The sequence below is a fragment of the Anser anser genome (assembly GCF_964211835.1).
Source record: "Anser anser genome assembly, chromosome: 2".
NCBI classification, from domain to species: domain Eukaryota; kingdom Metazoa; phylum Chordata; class Aves; order Anseriformes; family Anatidae; genus Anser; species Anser anser.
The window spans coordinates 149249386-149268878 of record NC_139721.1 but is presented as its reverse complement, the minus strand read 5'-3'; the positions used below and the strand labels follow the sequence as shown (position 1 = coordinate 149268878).

At 35.6% G+C, this 19493-nt stretch overlaps 1 long non-coding RNA gene across 3 annotated transcripts in view; it reads left to right on the top strand.

The window, feature by feature from the left end:
* Positions 1–19493, top strand: part of LOC310894841 — a 44763-nt gene that overhangs the window by 7659 nt on the left and 17611 nt on the right. For all 3 annotated transcript variants that reach the window (XR_014580232.1, XR_014580233.1, XR_014580234.1), the window contains exon 3: positions 12335–12598. This is a non-coding gene — a long non-coding RNA (uncharacterized lncRNA). The remainder of the gene's footprint in view (positions 1–12334; positions 12599–19493) is intronic.

Sequence of the window (19493 nt, the reverse complement as noted above, 5' to 3'; positions counted from 1 at the left end):
TCATGTGAGAAGCAAACAAATTTAGTTACTACATTGCACTTCAGAGGTGTAATGTTATCAAGTAACTTAGTAGCTTCTTATGTTCACGGCCAGATCCAGAAAGCCAATATTACACTGGCACTTCAGAGTGGTGCATGGGCCCCTGCTGGGACTCATAAAAACATCTGACAGAAAGCAGTGGTCACTGGCCTAAAGCAGGGATTCAATAGCCTACACAACATATGTCACTGACATTATATTTCATTGTATATGTTGTACATTCTGTCTCTGCTGCTGGTGTGGGTAGGACTTTTTAGGTTTGCGAATTGAGAAGGGAGTCAGAAAGTCATCAGTAACTAGTAGAAGAATGTAAAAAAAGATCTGCCAGCTCTCTCTGCTATCTTTTAGAGCTACTTCCTCAACAAGACTTGAGGGAGCATATTATTTCTCTTCCTGCCTCATGGTCAATTAATATCATATTTTGTTTTTTGTTTTTTGTATGTCTGAAATCTGTAAGCCCCTCAAAAATACATTTCCAACAGCTTTGGATACCTGGGAGCTGTATTTTCCACAGTGTTGAACTGACGACATTCCTCTCTGGTGTAGTACCGTTGTTTTTATCAGGAATTCTTCTTGAGGACCTGCAGACTAATTGTTTAAATATAGTAAGCATGACCTAAATTTCAGAGAAATATAAGATAAAAGAAAATTAAATATGCAAGTAATTTTTAAACTTACAGGAAAGTGTGTATTGGAAAGAAGTATTTTAGTAGATTTAACCTTACTTTAGGAAGTAATGATAACAGTTTAAAACTAGTAATCACAGTGTGTTTATTGGTACTATTTTCTAATAAATTGGTACTATTTTGTAATAACGATGAAATGCTTCTTTCATTTGTATCCTAATCATGTACCTAATCCTACATTCTAGTTTGTATTTGCATAAGCTAAAAGATGGTTAGCATAATGTCTCCTTCACAATGATCTCTGCAATGATCTTTTGGTTCCCAGTCAGGATCTTTAAGTATTGCAGCAATGATCATGACTTGACACAGAGGTGCACTGTTCAGAAAACTATCAAGCAAGCAAGTCGTTCCAAAGATTGTGTTGAATTGAGTTGATTTTCTTAGTAACTCTGCCACCTGCAGCACTAAGGAACAAATGTCTCCATGATGGACAGGTCAAACATGTTTTTTCACAAGCTGCCCACAGCTGTTCTTTCTTTTCCTAGTGAATTAACCACTTCATTGCTGTTCATTCATGCATGTGTCATTGTAGTTTTAAGGAGAATGTGTATTCATTGAATGGAAAATGTAGCTTGAAGGTCTAGTCTTACTGAATCAGCCTCATTATCTTGAACCTACTGATATGTCTTTTAGTACTGGAGGAACTACTTAAGCCTTTCACTATATGTATATGTGAGAACACATGATGTTACTTAGAAAAAAAAATTAATTTTGAATAACCAGTGCTGGCAAGATCACCAAGAAAAGGTAACTCTGTTATTTATTTATTTATTTTTGGTAACTAAACCATATGCCCTATAAGATTGAACAAGCATGTCAAAGGAAGTATTAAGTGATGAAAATGAGACCTAGAATATAAGCATTTTTTTCCCTAGCGTAGATAGTGAGGAAAACTGAGAATGCGTATTAAGGCTATGAGGTAATCTAAAACTAAATATAATCTGTATGCCAGAAAATGAAACTTAATAGGTATTAGCAACAGAAAACACTGTATGTATTATAAAATACTCTTCTGTGTATCACTTGGACCAGATGTTGGTTGGGTATTCATGCATAATTTAAGTTCATTACAGTCATACTAATATAGGAGATTATCTATTGCATTATAGTATGTTGGCACATCGGCTAGGAAGACTAGCTGTACAATTCTAGACATCATATGGCCAATAAAAAAATGTCAATTAAAATCCTTAAGTAATGAGAAATGGCTAATTCAGTGTTCCAAGAGTTTTCCAGCCATTACTTTTCTTTATTCCAATGTTCTTATGTTAATTCTATGATGCTTATCATGAGGAGTAGAGCAATAAGAGAAAATGTTTAAATCTTTTTGCTTAATCCTTTCAAGTCTTTACAATTCAACCTATTTTATTTGTTTGTTTTCAAATCCATTTGCAAATTAATTTGCTTTAAAAATATTTCTGAAAATTCATAAAAGTTTTGGGAGTGGGGTTGAGGGTGTGTTTATTATTAATAATAACCACTTGTAATTACTGTCATTCTTCCCTTTACTGGTAATTCTAAGAGATATTTAAGATTTTGCAACATTGTAAGGAAGAAAAATAATGATCACTCAGAAATTCCTGATTTTTAATGTATATGAGAGATTGTAAAGTCTTATGCAAAAAGATTCAATTGCAAAATGTTGTTTAGCTTTCTTCAAAAGTAAATTAGGCCATTAAACTTTATTTTTTTTTCTTTTTAAATCAAGTTAAAAACTCAATTAACAAAGAAAAATCTACTACTAATAATAATTTGTCTGCTTACCAGGCCAGGCCTTGTAAATAAATTAAATTGAATTTTCATCTCCCTATCTCATAACAAGTTTTCTTGCTTAACAGCAGTTGTCCTGATATTCCAATCTCTAATGAATTTTGCCAAAGGCCTGCTGGCCATGGCTCACCTTATTTGAAATATCTATAAGCAACAGTGTGAGGTAATTAGTTCAACTTCTAGCAATACTCTAATAGCAAGTGACTGAACATGTTTTCAAATTGTACAGCTGAGCAACTTTCCACAAATATAGTCAGATGCCTATGTCTTTCTAGACCTGAAGTGAAACGGGCAGTTGTCTTCAAACTTGTAAACACTCAGTGCTCTATAAATCTTTTCAATAAACAGCATAAGGGGTGTGATATTCTTAGCAGTAATTACTGAGCAGTTGTGAAGCCATCCAGCTATGGGGTCTTCACTCCCAGCTTCCTGTCAAGAAGCCACTACACTGTGGTGTGCTGACATAGTGAAAAGAGACAGTGAAAATATGTCCAGTTAAGGTATTCATCATCAACAATCTTCTTGCAGGATCTCCCTTACATTTAAACAGTCACTTTCCATGGACTAGCACTTAACCAAAGCAGAAGCTTTGTCTGCATTTATGAATATGCTTCTTCTCCTCATGCAGCACAGAAGAAAGACTTTAAGTCATTGTTTACATTGTTTTGTCTACACAAATTTCAGAATCCTATCCTATAAGAACAAGTGTATTTGTGGATTTTCAAAAAAAAAAAAAAATCAGAGAAATAAAATGAAATGCTATGCAACATTCATCTGGAAAGTTGTCAATGCCCATTCTAAAATTTTATCATATTTCTGCAGATTATTTGATTAAAATAACAAATGTTTGCTTTCAAACTTTATTCTAATATTTTTGCTTTATCTAACATTTGAGATGATAAACCTGTCTGCTTCCAAGAGATTATTGTTTACAATAGAATTGTTCATCATTTGACCATTACCATGATAGTACTCCTGTCTGAGGATCCAGTATTATGTGATAGAAATTCCTGTGAAATTAGCAGAGAATACAGTGAGAGCAGGAACAGGCCCAAATAGCAAAGTGAATTAAAAACAAACAAACCCAAATAGTATTTCTATTATGCCAAAGAACATTATAGGAAAAAGATTTCCTGTGGCATTAGCTGAATCAGCAGGGTTTTACTTCACATTATTTAAGTCTATCACTTTGGGCATTGTTTTGTCTATCACAGTATTTCATACTTAGAGAGTAAGATCTTTTAAGGTAATTCACAAATTTTACATTTAAGCAGTGAATTTTTGCAGTATATCTCAAGGAAGAAATGGCTTGAGCTCAAGGTGTAATTAATTTTTTTTATTTTTTTTATCATCTCTAGCATAGTCCTAAGTGAATGTAAAACAACAGAAAGCCTGTTAAACAAGATAAAATACAGTAACACATATTTTTTTGACAAGCAGTTTCCCAGTTTTCATAATCTCATATAAATAAACACGGAAATCTGTGCCAAGGCTTGTGGACTCTCTAATGGAATGTAAAATCTTCCAGCAGGAGTAAGCAAGCATGATAAGGCAATTAACGCTATCACTGTCTTTGTTGACAATTACCAAGTAAAATACAAAGAACAAATTATTCCAGGTAACTTATTCATAGAAGGATCAAGAATCTGTGTGTTTTGACTTAGCCTAGCTGAGTATCATTATCTGCATTTAGAAAAAAGTCCTTGCAACTGAAGTGAGCAAGTTCCTTCATAGGCACTATTTTAACAAGTCAGGAGTGGATATTTTAGATGAATAAAATTACTAAGATGGACAAAATTAATAGGCTTGCATATATTTTCTTAGAACAAGATATATAAGTGAGTGTTTTACACTTTTGCATGCACACAAACGACGAGTACATATCGGCAAATATTGGGTCCCACACAGTCCTATTTAAAATGTGTTGGTTTTTGTTTGTTTGTTTGTTTGTTTTAATTTTAATTTTTAGGGCTGACCAAGAGGTCACTGAAATGCTAAACAAATTTATTTAACTGTGTATAGTCCTACTTAAAATCGCTGTAGTCAAAAATAATTGTGTTTTAACTCAGAGTGTTTGCTTATTTATTCTAACATTCACTAGTTCTGAGTAAACTCTAGGTCTTTTTAAAAATTCCCCATTGCCCATCATAGTCAGAGGGTTTAGTTTAGTGCAGTGTTTCTAATATCACTAATGTTTCACATTTTACCTGTGGTAAGTAATTTAGCCACACTTTTAAAGTGTCTAATCCAATGGATTGCTGAGGTTGATCAGTTTCTCTACAGGGAGACCTTGTTTGCATGAAATAAAGGTTTACAGTGTTTCATCCACTTCTATTCAGAAATGTGGACATTTCTTCGGTGATCATGATTCAGTGAAGAGATAAATTTTTCAACAAATTAGGGCTAAGATGACTTCTGAACTGATTTATTTTTCCAGACTAGCAACAGAATAGTTCATTCAATTACAATAGAAAATAAATATATTCAACCTATGACGACATTATTATTATTGCTGTGGAGTTAATTAACATTCATTCATTTTTATAGATGAAGATACTTAACAACTTCTGAGGTTGGCCTGAGGATATAAAATATTTTCATTTGGTCCAAATCCATTTTGTTTTCATTTAATTTTTGTTATATTCCCTCTATGGTAAATTTAAAGGCATGTTTCTTCAGATTTCCAGATGTCTGCGTACCTGCATGTCCTGGAGGTCGTATTGCTTAAGGGATTTTTGTGGGTTTGGCTCTTCCACTTCTGTATTTCACAACACTTGGCAGACAGTTTTACTATGGTTCTGTTTTGTTTTGTAATTGGGCAGAGTGGCTACAGCAAATCTTGTAACCAGTATGTTTAAAGGTTAACAAAATACACAAAGCATGTTCTTGCTGTCAGAGGAGATTCTCAGTGCCCTATTTTTGTCAAAACTCATGTGAATCAAGTCTTCTCTAATTTGTAAGTCATTGTGAGAAAGTGGTTTACTTTAAGAAGATTGTGTCAAAATAGCATTTTAGAGTTCCATGCAGATTGGGTCTCATAGGTTGCAACATGAGAATCTTCTTAGATGGTATAAACCTTTCAAGTTACCTCTTGACATGTCAGGTCAGGGAAGTGGAGGAAGGTGAAGTACTGAAGGCTTATGCACAGAGAGGACTCTGAGCAAAATAAATCCATAAAGGGGATTTTTTTTCACCCTTTGTCTTCTTCTTGTGAACAAAATAGAATCTTTTTCTCATCCCACATGCCAGCTATTACATCCAAAATTATCAGGATCTACTCTTGACTGGGTGAGTGTGAGTTTGATAATCCATACTGCTCTGTGTGAGACTCTTTGTGTGACAGATGCTGCAAAGTGGTCCCTGATGTTAAGGCAAGATTATATTCTCTGTTAATGTAGTCAAATTTAATGAGTTTTAAATAAAAATATTCTATAACATTTTAAATAGCTCTCTTTATTCTTGTTGTTAAACCATTCTTGTCCTTTGATAGTCATTTCCTTCCCAAGGAGCCAATATGAGCAGATAAGCACTCTCACAAAAGCACAGTAACCTCTGGCACACCATTTTTTTTTTTCTCTGTCATTTCCCATATTGAAGATGAACTTCAATAAATATGAATTCCTGTTTAGTTTAATCTTGGATGAAATAAATGGGTAATTCCCTTTGCAGTTTAGCCTATCTGAAAATTCAAATGACTGCTAACTTTTAACAGGATTCGTAGTATTTAACATTACCAATACCCCAAGCTACTGGCTAATCTTAAATTCTGTACTAGTATGATTTTTATATTTCCAAGAGGCCAGGGCTTGATCAGAAGTTCCATCTCTGATCTTATTATTTTATTCAATCAATGTATTCAATGTAATTTACATACATTCAATGTATTTTTTCAACTTTGCTCACATCTTGTGCTTATCTGATGATTTCATAAAGAAAATAGATATAATGTACATTTGATACAAAATGTGTAATAAGCCATGGTTCTCTCTTTCAAGAAATTAAGGGGAAAATCTGCTTCTAATTAATGTCAGTACTTTGATGGATTTGGCACTGCTACCTCATGTTGATCCTGGCAACATTTATTCACAGAAATGGGTTTATAAACTATAATCACTTCAATCTTAACTTTTCCTTGTATTATTTGTTTACATTGTGGTAGTATCTAGAAACTTTAATCAAGGCCAGACGTATTAAGACTTATACAAAGTATTCCATCTAAAAGAGTCTGTGTCCTGAGCTGATAGTTAAATGTATGAGGGAAAGGCGAGGAGGAAGAAAATCTTTGGTAAGTGAAGTCATTGGATGCTGTCACACAGCACGCCCAAGTGCTGGCCAAGAAAAGAAAGGTCTGTCTGAAATTTCAATGTAGTGCTTTATCAACAGGATCATGTTCTTAAATTAATAAGATTTGCAGATGACACCAAGCTATGTGATGCGGTCACCTTGCTGGAGGGAAAGGATTCCATCCAGAGGGACTTGGGCAGGCTTAAGAGGTGGGTCTGTGTGAACCTCATGAGGATCAACAGGGATAAATGCAAGGTCCTGCACCTGGGCTGGGGAAATCCCAAACATGAATGATAGGCTGGGCAATGAGTGAATACAGAGCAGCTCTATGAAGCTGGGCTCGGAGACGTTGGTGGCTGAAAAACTGAATAGGGACCAGCAACATGCACTTGCAGCCCAGAAGGCCAACTGTATCCTCAACTGCATCAAAACAGGTGTAGAAAATGGGTCAAGGGAGGTAATTTTTCCCCCTACTCTGCTCCTGTGAGACCCCTCCTTGAATAATGCATTCAGCTCTGAGGTCCCCAGTAGAAGAAAGTATTGGACCTGTTAGAAAACATCCAGAGGAGGGCCATGAAGATGATCAGAGGGCTGGAGCACTTCTCTTATGAAGACAGGCTGAGAGAGCTGGGGTAGTTCAATCTAGGGAAGATAAGGTTCTGGGGAGCCCTTATAGCAGCCTTTCAATACATAAAGGGAACTACAGAAAACATAGGGAGGGCCTCATTATTAGGGAGTGTAGTGATAGGACGAGGGGCTTTAAACTAAAAGAGGGTAGAATTTGGCTAGATATAAGATATAATATATAAGATAAATTCTTTACTACAAGAATGGTAAGACACTGGATCAGGTTGTCCAAAGAAGCTGTGGATGCCCCATCCCTGGAAGTGTTCAAGGCCAGGTTGGATACGGCTTTGAGCAAGGTGGTCTGGTGTAAGGTGTCCCTGCCCGTGGCTGGAGAATTGGAGCTAGATGATCCTTAATGATCACTTCCAACATAAACTATTCTATGATTCTATGAAGACATCCATTATTGCTATGTGCACCCTCGAAATCAAAAACACTAGCCTTGGTTTTATTACCATGGACATAATAAGGAACAGAACACAATAGAATAGTTCAATTGGAAGGGACCTTCAAAGATCTTCAAGTCCAACTGCCTGACCTCTCCAGGGCTAACCAAAAGTTACAGCATATTAATGAGGCCATTATCCAAATGCCTCTTAAACACTGACAGGCATGAAGCTTCAAACACCTTGCTAGGAAGCCTGTTCCAGAGTTTGATCAACCTCACAGCAAATAAAATTTTCCTAATGTCCAGTCTGAACCTCCTCGGTCACAACTTTGTGCTACACATTCTGTCATCAGTTACCAGGAAGAAGAGACCAACACCTCTCTCTGTGCTTTCCCTCGTCATGAAGGTGTAGGGAGCAGAGGTTACCTCTTAGCTTTCTTTTCTCCAGACTAGACAACCCAAGTTTCTCCTCATAAGACATGCCTTCCAGCCCTTTTAGCAGCTTTGTTTGCTTTTCTGAATGCTGTCAAGGACCTTAACATCATTTTTTATATTGTGGAGCCAAGAACTGTACACAATATTCAAGGAGAGGCTGCACCAATGCTAAATATTTTAGGAGAATCTCCTCTCTTGACTGGCTGGCAATTCTATGTTTAATGTACCCCAGAATGGAATTTGCCCTCTTGGCTGCCAGGAACTTTGTCAATGACTGTCAGTGTAGAATAGATCAGTCCTACAAGGCTAAGAACTGGTGAGAAGAAGGTCCATTACCTGTCCCAAGAAGAACTATGTATTTTTATCAAGACTTGGTCCAAATTTTAGAAAATCTCCAGAGCATATAATGTTATATAAATAATGCATTAGGTGGAGCATGAAAGAATGTGGTGTTGCAGAGAAAATAACGCAGCAATGAATACACAGTGGTAAAACAAGCAGCTATGAAACGAGAGGTTTGTGTTTCTGTTAAAAGCAAATTGAATTTGATGGGGTTTGTTCACTGACTGTGAAGTACACAGATTTATAAAAGCTGTAAATTCTACAACTTCTTTTGTTGTTATTCTTCTTGAATAGCTCTTTGCTGTTTTAATTAACCTGAAGCTGATGGACTGGTTACAGTTGCCTGACAGTCTTAATTCTCAAAGATCCTTTAAGTGCAAGCTGCCATTCAGGTGCACCATACCTTTAATATCCTGTCAGTCACTTGCAGGACACTGAAGTTTTACTGAATATATACAATATACTTGATTTGCACAGGAACTCTAGACACCTATTGCACTTGCACAAATCATCTGCACAGCAAACACAGAGGAGGTTTTCTGTCTGTCCTTCCTGTCAATCCAAACTGAATGAGAACTTCAGTTCAACAAGTGCCCATGTTCCAATGCGTAACTCTGAAGAGTGTATAAAAAGTAGAGCTATATTTTCACAGGACTATGCCTAAGCCAGCAAACCTAATTAATAAACAATTGAGCGAATGCCTGGCCACCAACACAACTACACTTATTTTTGACTCTGTTGTACATATCATGACTGTGCAAGATAAAATTGTTTCTATCACACCAGCAGACTTAGAAGTGGCTTATCGTTTGACATTCCAGTGCAAGATGAGAAGTATTCATCATCTCCGATTTTGGATGATTTTTTATTTTCGAAGTGATGTATGACTAGCAAACAAAAGGACTGTTAATACTGTAAGGCATTCAGAACGTGTTTCAGAGGAGAGAAGCAATGTATCACAATTAACAGTCCATACCAAGTCTTTCACTGCCCTTCAGACCTTGAAAGATTGTGCCTCGTGGCTTTGTTCTCCCAAAAGAACGAGCTGGTATACATCACCTCAACTGAATAAAGCTTCTGACATATCTTATATGGTTATGTGTCAAACAGGAAATGTTGAAAAATAGCTTAAATTACTGTCCAAAAGTACTTGTAGTTTGCATTAGCTCTTTAAACAGATGTGTTGCTGCTGGTGTTACTTTTATTTTTGTCACATTTCTGTTTACACAAACTGATACTTAACTGGAATTCATGCTGGGCATCCATTAATGTCTTTCCATATAATCCAAAACTGTAACAGATGTTATTAGTCTTCAAAAGAGATTAGGGATTTTTTTTTTCACTGTAGACAAAAATATTATACTAGTCTGGGTGACAAACCCATTAAGAAGCCAAGCTGATCCATACTGCCATGAAAAAATGAGAGGGAAAATGCACTTATTAGTGTCTGTATGTAGTGTTATATATCCTGTATGCATATATATAAGATATATACTATACAGACTCACAAATTTTATAGAAAAGTATTTTGTTCTGTTTTTTCCATTCTTCTGATGAGAAATAATGATCTGCTGTGCAGTCAGAGAAAGCTTTCTGTCACCTGTTTTCTATAGTATTTGCCACAGTGTGTAGTTATTAGAAATAGGTGGAAGAAATCACACCCCTTATCTTTAGAAGCCTGACCTCAGTGATTAGGCTCACTATACTCTGAAGAAAGATGGGTATTTTCAAGAGGCTATTGAGAATACCTTTATTAGGCGGCAATTGGGATTCCCTCTTCAATTCTTTGAATCACCTATAAATGTAACTTTCTCCATTAAGCCTAAAAGTCCTCGGACTTGTCGATATGAACATCCCTCTTCTTCTACTGCATATTCTTCAGCAGGACTTAAGGGTGTGAAGGAATCTTTTTAATGTCATGAGTGTATTTATAGACACTAGATAACACAGTTACAATTTAAGCAACTGGCCGTAGGTCTGAAAATATTTCTTGAGAGGTTACTTTTAGAGATATATCTGTAATCATTATTATTCAATTATTATTCAATTCATTATTATTTGTTATTATCTAATTTGACATTCATGTCCTTCATACATTGATTGTGTATTGGGAACTCATGGAGCTCTATTGAATTCCCTAACTCATCTTGCTCAGGACACCAGTGAACATGAGAATTAGTACCCTTCTTTGAGCAAACGTTAACGGTGCAATTTTACTAAGCTAATTTAGTAAATGTTTATCAGTTCGTTTGTACATATTCACAGAAACACTGTCATGGAAACACTCATTTCCACTTGTTAACAAAAGCAGCATATATTTATTGACAATGAATGAGGAGCTAATAACTTACTTTAAGAGTTAAAGAGTTAGATTAGATTTATAATCAAAGTACTGCCAATATATTTGTTAAAAGTACATATCCAAACAAAATAAATACTTCTTGGTTCTGAATATGTACCTGAAAGACTGTCATATGAATTCTGGAAAATAAATAAATAAAAATTCCATGTTTTAACTAAATTTCTAGGTATACAGGTTAAATTACTCATAACTTCATATATATTTGTTAAGTATTATTTCACTAGCAAAGAGAAAACTGCTGAAGTTATTGAGACAAATCAACATTCTGAAACTGAACTTACTACATAATTTAAAGTGTTTATTCTGAGGAAAAAAAAAATAGAAAAAAAAAAAAAGACTTGTTGAATAGAATAGAATCTGTGTGTAAACCTAGAGTGTGGTACTTAAGTATTTTAAAGTCATTGACTCCAAAAAAACGTAAAATATTCAGAACTAAAATTTTTATGGCATGGGTGTAGGAAAAATGTTTTAACAATTTTGGGACTTGCAATAATCTGTACAAGAATTTTCCCCCCTCTATGCCAGTAAACCAGCACTATCTAACACCAAATATAATTAGTTACAAATTGCCTGTTACAACTTAATTAAACTTCCTTGCCTCTCTGCTGCTTAAGCAACATGTAGATTCTTTTATGTACTTGCCAATTAGTGCATGGGGATTCTGCTTTCTAATTGGATAAACAAAGTAATAAACTGAGCAGTGCGCTGTTGATATCCAGAATTGACTTTGTTAAAAAAAAAAAATAGTGGAGACAGGTTTAATGCTTCAAATATTTATCTCAATTGAAATTGATTAAAACAATTTGAGGTTCCATTATATATAGATACAATCCTTTTGTTAACAAAGTCCATCTGGTCTAAGAAAGAAAATTAAGATTCACTAATTGAAATTTGGAAGCTTTTTTCCAAACATGCATAATTCATACTGACAGAAAACAGAAGCTGCTATTCACCACAAACTGTCAAGTAGATGAATGTTTCATTTAGATGGAATTTAAGATTTCACCCAGCAAGAATCTACAAATGCTTATAGTAAGTCACAGCCTGAGAAAAAGAAAATCTGTTCTCTTTTTACTGGTGCAGTATTAAAATCTTCTCTTTTTTCAACTTGAAACCATCTCAACCTTAAATGGCAACACATTTGACCTTTCTTTTTGCCAGTACTGGAAGAACCTATCTAGACCATGACCATTATTCAGCTCTACAGTCCTACAACTTCATTCTCTCTCTCTTTCTCTCTCTCTCTCTCTCCCCTCTCTATTTATTTATATATTTTTTAACTCATCATGTGTTTATAGAATACTGCTTTTGTGTCAGAATGTAGTTTTGTTTTAGAGGACAGATAGATTTAATTATTCCTCTCCCTGGTTGCTTTTCTTCTCTCCATACTCTGTCCCTCAGAAAGCAATCTCAGATCAGATCATTTATTCAGTACACAAAGTGGTGCCACAAACAGTTGCATTGAAGCAGCCAAGCAGACTGTGAACTGAGATAAAGACTGGGAATGAGTAGCTGAAGAGAAGATGGGCTAGGAAGTTTTAAGCCAGCATGGCCACCAAGCCTTCACATCATCCGACTATAGCAAGCGATGCAATAGCATAAACCTCCTCTGCTTCAGCTCTTCAATCAAACCTGAGACAGACACGTGACCTTCTTCTCTTCCAGGTATGATATTTACCTTTACTCATCATTTCTGAGCTGCTTCTTCATTGTCTTGATGTTTTTGAAATGCTAATGAAACCATTACTTTTTTCCTGAAGAATAGTAGAAAGTATTCTGTATCAACCATATTGTTCAACCACAAGTGTGTTTAGCTTTGATAAATCTTTGCCTGCTTAAATATCTACAAAATGAAAATTCTGGCTCCATGAAAGACACTGGCTATTCTATCACTTATTTTATTAGTGTTGTATTTTGTTGTCCACACATCATTCACTGCTATTGAAAAAAATATCCAGATCTGAAATGTAGTGGTTATCAAGGGGTTATGGGGTGAAGAAACTGGTGAAAGAGATGCTATATTTGGAATTTTATCTTCTCCTTTACAGTATGCTATGGATGTGTTTTGTATCAGTAGATAGCTTTGCTGAGCTGAGCTAAATAATCACTCAAGTCAGTACACTCAGGCAAGAAAAAATCAAAGCCATCACACTAAGAGGGAAGAACAGGTGTTTCCTGTTCTCAGTGAACCACCTGCTTATAGATACATAAATACATGTAGCAAAAGAGTCCTCTATCAGAAGTGAGGTCTGATTGGATGATAATTCAAAGATGAGAAAAGTTATTAGGAAGACAAATATAAATGTGTTGTATAAGCTCACAGAAGTCATGTATTAGAGAGGAAAACAATCCTCCATCAGTTTACACAGCTTCAGTAAGGCATAAACCTACAAAATGAAAAAAATACAGTGACACTACAGGAGCTGGAGAACAAGATTGCAGCCAGCAGCAATGTGGAAGGTGCTTGACCTAGTTCAGGCAGCTGCAGCAGCTGCCCAGCCGCATCCACAAAGAATTCCATTGTGGCTAATTTAACCTATTCCTCAGGTACCTCATCCATTTAGAAATTTTTTTCCTATGTTTCTGGGATATGAGAGATTCAAATCCTTTTTTTTTTTTTTTTTTTTTACCCTACTGCAGATCTTAGAGGGGGGATCCTATGATCTCTCAGCTAGGAAATTTCTTTTTCTGTAGTTTTGTGAGTGTCTATAAATCCAGCCTGACAACCGTGAATGTTTTATTTCAGAAACAATAAAACTAAATTAACCACACTGACTATTCCACGTATATACATATTATTTATTTAAACCATCTAGTTATTGATAATTTTGAAATGAATAGGATATAATTCATTTTCAATAAATATCCTGTTCACCGAATAATACTTCCTTCAAAAATGAATTTCATTTATAGAGAAAGCTGAACGATCTCTCAAAGCATATCTTCCCCAACTAATGCAAGGTTTTTTCTGCTTTCTCAACTTCTAATTTTCTCTGGAAACATGTTATAACTTTCTTTTTTTAATACTGGGCCAAATTCAGAGACGTGTCATCTGAGACATATTTTAAGTTTCTCTATTATTTATATTTAAACCATACAGATGATAGCTAGGGGAAAAAAAATGGAAAAGAAAAAAAAAAAAAACAAAAAAAAAAGAACCATTTTGTACAATTCACAGATTAGAGGAAAATAGAGAGAGCTTCTTAGCCTGTATTAGTCTGGACCCCCCACATATCCAAATAAGAGATAAGAGGACCTAAACCAAAATAGCCTTAATGTTCTAATTGTATGTTAAATACTACTCCAGGTAGGGGGACAGAACAAACCTTCTTCCTAGGACTACAGATTATGGGATTTAAGTGGGATTTATTTAAATTTTTAGCTGATATTGATTAGTTTATGTTTTTCAGCTATATTTCTGTGTTAGTGGAAAGATGGTCTGCATGACCTAAAAGCCAGTTACATTCTTCTACTTCTCTGAATAGAAGGATGTTTCCAAGGGAACCACTAGCAGTCCTGTCGTCTGGGCTGTAGCCATTTAGCCACTGCTACCTTGAATATATTTGAATACATTTTCTCACTCCTTGCAAATTCTCTGAAAGGTTTCTTTCCTTTATGCCCTCAGTCTCACTTGCTACCCGCCCACCCTCCTGCTCTTTCTTCAACAATTTCTTGCCAATATGAACTCTATAGTAAAAAGCGAATACAGGTCTTTTCCACCACAAGCATGTTTTAATTGCCACACTGCTGTCAGGCTATGGAAAACCATAGCTAGATTCCTACTGCAGCCTTAATGAAGTGACAAGTGGCTTAGTATAAACCTGACATCATGGTTAACACCAAGTAGTATTATTAATGGACTATACAAATCCAGTTTTCCCACCTTAACTCATAACTATCAGTTTGAAGTTAATCACCCAATTTTCTTATTTGTCTTCATGCACTGACCTATTTATAACTAATAGCCAGAACCTCAGTTCCTGCACTTTACAATAAAAAAAAATATATCCAATAATAAAAAATTAAATATCTAAAACAGATTTACTGCACAGATACATTCCAATCATGATATGATTTGAGGTCCCAATTTAAATGTTTGATTAAATATACATTTTTCACTAGTTGCACACAGACCTGTTAGATGGCCAGGAGAAATGATTTATGATGAGCTGGTCTTTCACAAAATATATCTGCTCTATGCTATTTATCCCAGCAGCTGTCGCAAGGGACATAGTTCTTTTAGTAAACCACAGTCCCATGTAGTATAAGCCCCAAGTACTTGGAGAAGAAGAGTAAAATTATTCAGTACACATAATATGCACAACAATGCTGCTTATGCTTAAAGAACAACTGTACTCCTTCTAAGCCAATTTACCTCCCATTCACCTCAGAGATTTGTGCCAGCCCACAAACTTAATCCTCCAAAAATGTAAGAATTTTATTAAACCTGTTGAATGACCAATGTTCAAGACATGACTTGGAGGTCTGCTGGATTAGGGCTGTCTTGTGATCCTAAAGGGAAAAATTGCATTTAAATATCCATCAATGGGCAGTCTGTAGTTATTTTTCAGATATAATTGATATTTCCATGTTGGTTTTAAGGAGGCCAACGTACTTCACAGGTCCCTCAGAAATCATTCATTTGCGTAAACTACAAGTGTGACAGGATATATTTCTCAGTGCCTTTTTCTCCAAGAACTGTTAAAGGTGGAATTTATTTATTTATTTATATATATATATATATATATATATATATATATTTTGCTAGCCAGATAATGAAGCACAGGAACTTACTAACCACATCTTTGCAGCCAAAACCATTGAAGGCTGAATGAATAGGATGAAATCCACCTTACCTAATGCAAAGCCTACACTGCACTGGTCTATGCTGTAGACATCTATATTTGAGTTAGCTGCCTGTAACCCCTTTATAGTTATTCAAAATTTGACTGGAGGACAAAAAGTTGGATCACAGCAAGTTGCAAAAATGTTGCCTCTGTTACAGTTTCTGTAAAGCTGCATCCTAGACCAAAATGTTCCATGGTGAGCGTCCTGATTGTAATTAGGCACTTTGAAGGAAGAAAGGCAGACAGACTTGCAGCACTAGTCACAAGCCGCTGAAAGTCATGCAATGGGACTAGTCTTACAATGAATAAGATCACCTGGAGTAAACATATGAATCTGTATTTTTCTAAAAAATCTTGCCTTGACATTTATCTTCAATACCATCCAGTGCTGACCAGATCCATCTCTTTTGTTTTGTTTTGTTTTTAATGAAGGTTATAGAAAATTCCTCTGCAATAAAAAATTGTGTTGCTAATAATTGAATTGCTGATCCATCAGTTATCTTATTTTAAAATTTAAATCTCATGCCTTTAAGGTGAATTTCAAGTGACACTAGCATTAGTTAATTTACACTAATATCTGGGAGAAGCATTTACTCAGAATAGGGTGAATAATTTGTAAATAATGTAATGGATGGGATAATAATGAAAGCACATTGGACATTTAGGATATTGAGTCCCTATGAAAACTAATAGGATTTGCATTCCTAAATCTATTCACAGCTTCATGACTCCCCTTCTCCCTTCAGTGATATCAGCAGCTCTGATGAGAAAGACTTGGGGGTATTGCTTGATGAGAAGCTCAACTTGACCCAGCAATGTGCACTTGCAGCCCAGAAAGCCAACCATATCACGGGCTGCATCAAAAGCAGCATGGCCAGCAGGTCAAGAGAGGTGATTCTCCTCCTCTATTCAGTTCTCATGAGACCCCACCTGAAGTACTGCATTCAGCTCTGGGGCCACCAACATAAGGTCATGGAACTGTTGGAGTGAGTCCAGAGAAGGGCCACAAGGATGATCAGAGGTCTGGAACACCTCTGCTATGAAGACAGGATGAGGAAGCTGCAGTTGTTCAGCCTAGAAAAGAGGAAGATCATGGAGAAGTCACTACAGTCTTCCAATACCTAAAGGGAACAACAGGAAAGCTGAAGAGGGACTCATTAGTAGGGACCGTAGTGATAGGACAAGGGGTAATGGCTTTAAACTAAAAGAGGGTAGAGTTAGATTAGGTATAAGGAAGAAATTATTTACTATGAGGATGGTGGAACACTGGAACAGGCTGTCCAGAGAATCTGTGGATGCCCCATCCCTGAAATTGTTCAAGGCCAGATTGGATGTAGCTGTGAGCAACCTGGTCTAGTGGGAGGTATACCTGCCATGGCAAGGGGCTTGAAGTTAGATGATCCTTAATGATCGCTTCCAATCCAAACTATTTTATGATTCTGTGATGTTTTTTGTAAATCATGCGTAGATTTTATCTATGGCTTATTACCCGATTTTCTTGTATAACTCTCCTATTCTATTTGTTTAGGAGTTTTTTTTGTTTATTTGCTTGTGGGACATTTTTGTCAGTACTTGCTATATGAAATTGAAGTGACTTGATTAGATTTCTGCTTGCTAGGAAAATTATTTATGCATGGTACAAGACAGAAAATAGATCTAAGTTAAAAGTTTTGCATTTGAAAGTTTAAGACAAAAGTGAAGAAATGTTCAGTAAAACTCTTTGTTTGCAATATTCACCCTGCATAACGAGAACTGAGGAGAATATGAAATATATAGTGAAAACCAAGAGATGATTCTGGTATTCCAAAAAACGTGAGACTGCTAATTTTTCAACAATACCTCTGAAAATTGGAAATCACTTATTAATGGTACTTCTTAGATATACAATTGGGACATAAACTATCTTTCTGTGACTCTGTCCTTACTTTAAATATCACATGTATGAATACTTGTATATTCAAATATTTGCCCCAGTAAAGCCAAGTTCCAGGACAGATCATACATATTATTGCTATACTTTATACACCGAGGAATCCATTGAGATGGTTGTATACACCTCATTAAGGTGTTGTGGTTATACATCATAAAAAAATTCTTCTAAGCTGTTATTAATACTTGTTATGGGTTTTTAAAAACAAAGATTAGCACTACAGGCTGAATTGTGTAAAGTACAGAACTGTCATGGCTCAGCACTTGATGGGTCTAAACCTCATTAATGCAAAAAAAGGTTAAGACTTCTTTCCAACTTGCAAGATCAGGTCTTGTAGAAGGCACTGTATAAATGGATCATTAACCCTAAATGGTTAACTATATTAATACCTGTTCCCACACTTTTTTCAGGTACCAGGCTGTCAACAGATTAGTCCTTAATATTTAGCAGGGGACCTGTGAGTTAGTCGTCAAGTGTTTTAGTATTTATCAAGCTGGAGAAAAGTAACATCTAGCAACCAGACCCTGTAGATGTGGCCAGCCTCAAGTGATCATCACTGTGGCTTTGAGATAGGAGGAATTAGGAGAAGAGTAGTAGACAGGGCTGACTGCAATGTTCTTATTTATATCAAGATTCTGAAAGAGATGTTAAGGTAGAAGAAAGAAGAGTGTTCCCTGTGCTGGTGTGAGTGACATCCATTGGAATCTGTGAAATGATTTAAGTCTAGGTCTTAATGTGCAACCATGCCAATCTAGTGGAGCTAAATATTGCTGCTAACTGGGATCCTTCAGCTCTGAAGGCCACTAGTCTCACCAGATAAGAGCAGATGAAAAAAAAACATATTCTCTTAAACCAGATGAAGTTATCAGATATTGTCTTTGTAAGTAATTATCAATATAATATAATATAATATAATATAATATAATATAATATAATATAATATATAATGGGAAGGGAAGGGAAGGGAAGGGAAGGGAAGGGAAGGGAAGGGAAGGGAAGGGAAGGGAAGGGAAGGGAAGGGAAGGGAAGGGAAGGGAAGGGAAGGGAAGGGAAGAAAATGACTCTTGCACAAGCTGCTCAGACCTCTTCTAACTAAGCTTTTATGAACTATTCTAAATTATCACTAAATTTAGTATAGCTTTAGTTCAAGTACTTTCAAAAAACCTCCAGTGATAGTCAGTCCAGGCATTTGTTTTTCTCTTTTAAATTCAGTCAGTTCAAAAATGTTGGGCAAACTAACCTCGTCAAAGGGATATAAAGATCACAAATCATTATTTTCTAGCTGGCAATAAAGTAAAGTTGGTAAATAAACCCAGCATCACTTGCTTGTTAGTGAATGAATGGGATGACTACTTCCTAGATTCCAGACTATATCGTGAAGTCAGATACAAAAATAAAAAAGGGTAGTGTCCATGTTTACTGTTAGAAAATGTCAGCTTTATTCTGTTTGTCACACTGATCATGTCTGATCATATCCCAGTTAAAATCTAGGGGAATAAACTGTTGTCTTTTCAGCTTCTTATTTTGTTTTCTTGTCTTTACAAATAAGAATGAAGCTTCACATAGCTTAATTCACATAAATTAATAAAGTCCCAAGCCCTGTTTTAATATCCTCAAAGTTTTATTGTTGGAAGGTAGCTGGGCATATTACAAGATAGAACATTCATGAGGAGCACACAGCGTTAGTAGCTGGTCTGAAAATATCATGTATAAATATCATGTATATGATATTTAGTAGCTGGTCTGAAAATATCATGTATATTCATATTTCTTTCTTCACCTT